The sequence below is a fragment of the Cupressus sempervirens genome, chromosome 4 (assembly GCF_028749045.1).
Source record: "Cupressus sempervirens isolate cs-2001-9-10 chromosome 4, ASM2874904v1, whole genome shotgun sequence".
Classification (NCBI taxonomy): domain Eukaryota; kingdom Viridiplantae; phylum Streptophyta; class Pinopsida; order Cupressales; family Cupressaceae; genus Cupressus; species Cupressus sempervirens.
In genome coordinates this window covers 682,070,373-682,077,675 of record NC_143121.1, presented here as the reverse complement: position 1 = coordinate 682,077,675, position 7,303 = coordinate 682,070,373, and the positions used below count along the sequence as shown (strand labels likewise).

At 32.9% G+C, this 7,303-nt stretch overlaps 1 pseudogene; it reads left to right on the top strand.

Moving 5' to 3' along the window:
• Positions 1–5,382: 5,382 nt before the first annotated feature.
• Positions 5,383–6,737, top strand: LOC149563091 (cytochrome P450 750A1 pseudogene; annotated as a pseudogene).
• The last annotated feature ends 566 nt before the right edge of the window (positions 6,738–7,303 follow it).

The window sequence follows — 7,303 nt, the reverse complement described above, 5'->3', positions numbered from 1 at the left end:
CTTGTTTGACAACATACCATATCACAAGTCTTGAAGGTGATATGTAACATAAAATTGTGAATTATTCAATGTTGAAGTTGACATAAATATAAATATTGGGCATAGTATAAATATAAATTGTTGAATCGTTCTCTAGATTTTTAAATATATTGAATGGTGCTCTCTCAGTCCATTTAACTATTTGTTGGTGACTAGGATCAATTTCGTTGATACCTATTTATGTTCAATCTATTGATTTACTAAGTTAGATTGTTTTCTTACTCTTTTCCTTGCTCAGATATGACTTTTGCATGCTTTCATACTATATATCCTTATTTTTTATTGTTTATGAATTATGTATGTAGTGTATTCTTGTAAATTCCTCTTGCAAGTAGTATATATCTGACTACAGAGAATTCCTTTGGTCTACAGAAAATGCAATAATATTTAACAAATTAATTCTCTTGTTTCAGCTTGAAAATTTCCCCTTCTAGATCCTTGATGGACATTGATTAAACTGAGATTTGTTCATTCATATTGCTTGTTTTTTAGGAGGGAAGTCTTTCCCCCTAGAAATTCTATTTTTCTACTTGCATCTCTAAGCCTCTCAGTTCTAGCTTGTATTTTTGCTTTTAATATATTTGGTTGTTCCTAGGACTGGCTTAAAGCCTCTTAGCAGCTTTTCAAGGCTCTATTTACCCTTTTGTTGTGGTTCACTTCATACATTGGCTTGCTATAAATTGAATATTTTAGACTGTATAGTTCAAAAGTTTCACACACTTACTCAACTTTCATTCTATCCAAACCAATATCTTCCATTGCCATGTACAAGTACATATTTAAAATTTAAACTTGAGAAGATAAATTTGATAAACTCCTCAATTATAGATGATGCTTCAATCTAAAATATTATAATTTCAAGAAATCTCTTACCTCATAATTTCAACTTCTACCACTCCTACAAAATAATCTAAAGTATCTTGTTATTCATAAATCATTTTATATTGTGCATGGCTTTGTAAATTATTAGTATGATATTTCTGTGAAAGTCAATGGATTGGAAAGTAAGAATGTCATCAACCTTTGTAAGCATCCCTAAAAACCTCAACTTCTATGGCATGTACTAATTGAAGTTCATAGAGATTAATTACAAAATAAATTACCTATTCAAGAAAGACGTATGTCTTTTATGTATAATGTTTCTATAATTATGTACTAACATTCACTTCAGATTTGAAAACTGTAAGTTCTACCAAATCTAATTATTGTCTTGGAATTGCTATTGTTTTGGCAAGAAATAAAACAAGAAGAAGAAGATGAGGCCCTTTATCAAGTCTTCATTTCTCTGGGTTAGAATCTTGAATAATCTACTTGATCTTTATGATAATGTTTCAATAGTCCCCCTTTTCTTTGAATCTCTCTATTAGCATTGCTCAAGAAAATGTTGGCATAGACACAAAATTAGATTTAATTATTTTTAATATGTCTGCAGAATATTGTGCTAATATTTCTGCTTGATAAAGAGCAAGAAATCTACCTAGTGTAAAGTCAAAGAAATGAGTCTAAATATTTTTGACTCGAGTAGCACTTGAGAAATAAATATGGTAAAGGTCAAGAGTTACTCTTAATACAATATTTTCTATTTTAAGTTTTATTCTTTCTTTTCTATCATCCATTGCCATATAAAAAGTAGTTTTTTTTAGAGTTAACTTTTAATTTAATCCCTCCTCTCTCAATTCTTCCTCTCCATTTCACAGTATGAAATAATTGAAATGCAACAAGGGAGAAGGGTTAGATCTAAGTGAATGTTGCATCAAATTTTCCCTAAGTTGCATCAACAATTCTACTTGAAAATCTTCAAGAGAATTTTAAATTTGCACCATTGCAAATAGGTAATAAATTTCTCATTTTGATTAGGGTCTTGGATTTATTTGTGGCTTTGTGTTCTTGGAATATTTCCATAGCTAGGGCTCCATCTCCTTGATTGAAATGAGGGTTATGAAACTATTTTTCCATTCTCAAGTTCTTCATTTTGAAATGTGGGTTTCAAATCTCAATCATAGCATCAGTCAACAACTTCATGTGAGTTTTATGTTTCTAGAATATCTCTATAAACACTTATCCATGCATGTTACATTGATATCATTGATGTCCTCCTTGATTGACTCATATTGGTTTCCTTGAATTTTTTACTTGTTATTATAGTCATGACCCCTATTTCAATTTTTAGCCACTTTACTATCTTCTACATTCATATATCTTCCACTCTGTATTACACAGCTTCTCAATTTTGCTTCTATGTGCTGCAGTAAGTGCTTGAAATATATGACAATATCATTTTGTCTATCCAAATTTGTAATGCTCTATTTTCAAACTTGTTCCTATTATACTTTTTACGGCTATTGTTGTCAATAGCATCAGAGTAACTATCCTTCTGATTGACAACATATGACTATGTATAGGTTTATTTCATCCCTAGCACAATTCCCTTTCTCATTGTCTTCCTTTTTTCAGATTGAAATGGATGATTCCTATTCATCAAACTTCACAGTATTTTTCTAATACTGGGACACCTCTGTTTCTTAACATTGAGTGTGCCATGGATCTCTTGATGCAACTAATGTCACATTTACCTCATTAATCTTAAAATATTTGATCAACATTTTTTGCCCCTACACTTTTTAATAATAGTAGCTTGATTCTTATCATTGATTGTCTTCTAGAAGACATTATGTACCACATGACATAATTGATATGTATTCTATTACTTAGTAAATGATCATGCATCTCTATTTTTAAGAAATCCACAACAACATGCCTCATTGATTGCTTTGGCCATTATTTTCACATATTATCTTTTCTTAGTGTTGATGGTTATATAATTCTTTTCTCATAGTACATGACTATATATGTATTTGAATTTCATGTTCAGTGTCATTATTTGGTGATGGTTCCACAATCACAACATCTTTTGTAGAATATCATTGATAGTCATATGCATAACTATACTCTATATATTATGAACTAACCTTGATGCCTTGTTACCATAATGATGAGCTCTTCTTCATTGTTTTATAGTTTCAAAGTCCACTATTTTGGTGAACTATGCTATGTCATCTTTGTGGCCTTGTAACCCTAGTATAGTAGCATGCCTTGTATGCTTCTTTCATAATCTATCTTGAACATATTCATATCACTGACAATGTTAGATCTTCTCTGACGCATTTGAACTAGCATTTTGATCATCTTTGAACACCTTCTTTTATATTTTCTCATATATCTTTATGGTTGAAACCCTACATAATCATCAAGAGAATTGCAAAGTCCACTATTTTGATGAACTATACTTTGTCACCTTTGTGGCCTTGTACCCCCTTGTATAATAGCATACATTTTCTTGTATGCTCCTTTCATAATCTATCTTCGACACATTCATATCACTAATAATGTTATATCTTCTCTAAAGCATGTATGCTAGCATTTCAATCATCTTTGAACACTTTGTTAATATTTTCTTAGATGTCTATATGGATGAAACCATGTAGAATCATCAAGAGAGTTAACATGCATCACTTATTGCTTGTCCTATTTATGACATTTTTTTCTCCACCTCTTACAATTTCTCTATGCATATGGTCTTGACATAATGTTCTAATTCTTTGCCATCCTAGTTGTCTCATAGCATAATAATTTTTCTGTAGCATCCTTAACACTCTTTGATGTTTGTAATGATTTGCTCTTGAATTAGCACTTTCAGATTATGACCACAAGGTATTAACTTGTAAGTGGCTATTGATAGAACTACCCTAAATGAGTGAAGCAATCAATAACATTGATTCTAAAAGGATTATATTACCCATTTCAGCCATGAATGTGCTCTAAACATGATATAGACATTGTGCTCTAAACTAGTAAAGAAATAAAATGTCATTAATCCACTAATTTACTAAAATCAATATTTTCTTTATTAAATTTTCTTTTTCCTTGTTTTGAATGAAGTTTCAAGTACAACCACAAGAGCTTTAAACCCCTTTTTCATATTGACCAAGTTAAAATAACAACATTCTTTTGGGAGACAAGCTTGAAAACTACATACTTTAAGCAATTCAAACTTCTTGGTGTTATTTCCTCCTATCAACATACTTTTGGTAACAAGCTTGAAAATTACATGTACTTTAATCAGTTCAAACTTCTTGGTGTTCTTTCCTCCATCATTTATGTCTAAAAGATAAGAGTTACAATTGCTTTCAATTACTTTAGATAACATCTATAAACTTTATAAAAAGACCTAATAGTTGTTATAAGAAAGCCTATTTTTACCACCCACAAAAGAAAATAGGTAATAGATTCATGCATACTTCAATTTGAGTGATATCTATGATTCACAACATTTTGTGCAAATTTTCTTTGTTGGTGAATTTTGCATATATGAGCATCATCATTTTATTAGTTCTCTTATATCCTTACATAAATTCTTTTCTCTTTCAGGCTACTAGAAAACCTTGAAGAATATGAGATGCTTCTTGTTTGGCTAAATGTTTCTGTCCTCTAGCTACAAAAGACACCAAGAAAATGAGATGCTTCTTGTTTGTTTCAAAACCATTTTTGGGCAATTGCACCCAGATGTGGGCATTCTAGATGTGGCATGTTGAAAGCATTGCAACTCTTCATAAGAATATATATTTAAATCAAAGATCTTTTGTACTACACCGTGTAGTATGCAAGTGTTAGGATCAGTTTAAGTACTTCATTATGAGGTTATACAATATTAAAAAATCAATGTTATTATTTAGTGCTGGCTATGCCATTTCCATGGTATACTTTATTGGTTGTAGTGGAGGAAATCCCACATAATTTTGTAAGAAACAAAGTATTGGAAATAAAATAATTAATATATTTTTTTGGGCCAAGTTTGTTGGTTATGCTACTTTATTGAGTGTTTTGTAAGAAACAAAATATTGCAAATAATTATAGTGAATATATTGTATTGTTGTGTTCACACATTAGATGTTAAAAATCATAAGAAAATAATAATATTAAATTAAATTTATTTTTTATTTTTTTAATAACATTGAAATAGATAGACAACAGTTGAATAATAGTTGAATTCAAACATGTATTGTCTCAATAGTTGGGATTAAAGAATATTGTCTCCAAAGAGACAAAAGTGAAATTGTCTCTAAAGAGACAAAATGACTTTTGTTTCATATTGTCTTATAGAGACAATATTTTAAGACATTTTTAAAGACACTCGATTAAAGATGATATTTGAAATGATAAACAACTTTTTTATTGTCTCAAATTAAGACAACTGATTAAGGATTTGTCTCAAAAAATGTCTTTAAACCCCTCTCCATGTAGATATTGGAACAGAACTAATCGTCTCCCACATCTCTGCTCATCATGTCTTCCGTGGGCTTTCCTCAATCTTTTCAAGCATTGGATATAATTAGAGGCGGTGCTTATGCTCCAGCAACTGCTACACTCTGTTCACTCATACTTTTCTTGTGGGTTTTGCAAAAATTTACCCTGAAAAGGAAAAGTGAATCAGGAAAGAGATTGCCCCCTAGTGGACCGTTTGCATGGCCCATTATTGGAAATCTGAACCAGCTGAGAAAGCTTCCTCATCGTGATCTTCACGAACTTGGAAAGAAATACGGGCCCATCATAATGTTGAAATTCGGCTCTGTTCCCGCTATTGTTGTCTCTTCTTCTGCCGCGGCAAAAGAGTTCTTGAAAACGTATGATCATGTTTTTGCAAGCCGACCTCGTTCTGCTGCAGGAAAACACCTGACTTATAACTACAATGATATGATCATGTTTTTGCAAGCCGGCCTCTTACTGCTGCAGGAAAACACCTCACTTATAATTACAAGGACATGGTATTGGCTCCTTACGGGCCTTATTGGAGGCACGTGAGGAAGCTGTGCGTGGTAGAATTACTGAGTGCGAAGAGGATTGAGTCATTCAGTTGTATTAGAGAGGAAGTTATGCTTTCAGCCGTTCGTTCAGTGTGGGAGATGTCTGAGCGGGGGAAGAAGGCAGTTAATCTCAGCAACCTATTTGCATCGTTTACGCAGGAAGTGATGTGGCGGATCCTTTCTGGTACTAAACTTTCTTCAAGTGGAGAAGAGATAAAGAAGCTTGCAGTAGAGGCGGCAGTTGCAGCAGGAGCTGTGAATATCGGGGACTTCATTCCATATTTAGACTGGATAGATTTGCAAGGCATCAACCAGCGGCTGATAAAGGTACACAATTCGATAGCCCCATTGATAAGAAAGATAATAGAGGAGCGCCAGCAGAGCAGAGTGAAGTTGAGGAAAGAGGGGGATGGGGAGAAAAACATGGGTGGTACTAAAGGCATCATTGACGTGCTCTTGGAAATGGATAGTCTCGATGGAAGATCGATCACACAACAAAACATTGAAGCCATTGTTTTTGTATGTATCTGTTGCAATCCCAAATACTCTCTTTTCAATTAGTTTGTTGGTAAATCTGAGTTTTTTATTTGATCTAACAAGGATGCATGATGTTTGCAGGATATGTTCATGGCTGGAGTTGAAACGACGTCTACAACACTAGAATGGCCAATGAGCGAGATTCTTAGAAACCCTAATGTGCCCAAGAAAATGCAAGATGAGATTGATTCAGTTGTGGGCAGAGAGGGAAATGTATGTGAGAATGATATAGGAAGGATGGACTATGTTCAGTGTGTGGCGAAGGAGACGTTGAGGGTCCGTTTGGCTTTGGGAATATAAAAATGGGAATAGGAATATCTATTCTGGAATACTTATTTTCGAATCGAAAATGGGGTTACGTATTCTTATTCTTGTTTGGTTTACCCAGAGTTTGATGTAGAATACACGGACTCAAAATTTATGTTTTCTAAAATTTTTTTTAAAATGGAATAGGAATACGTATTCCCATTCCACCTATTTAGGTGGAATAGAAAATCCTCATTTTTGGGCCAAAATTGGAATACGTATTCCAATTTTATTCCAATTCTGATTTGGTGCATCCAAACAGAGAATTCAAAATTTTAAGAATATACATATGCCTATTCCACTTGTATCCCTGTTTCCAAATGGGCCCTGAGATTATATCCGGCATTACCATTGCTCATTCCACATGAATCAATACAAGATTGTATAGTTGGTGGGTACTTCATTCCCAAGAAAAGCAGGCTTATTGTGAATGCTTGGTCCATTAGAAGAGACCCATCAATGTGGAAAGATCCTCTGGAATTCAAGCTAGAGAGATTTATGGGCCACAATGTTGATGTTGTGATGAGAAAGAGTATTTTTATATGATTTTGTTTGGGGTG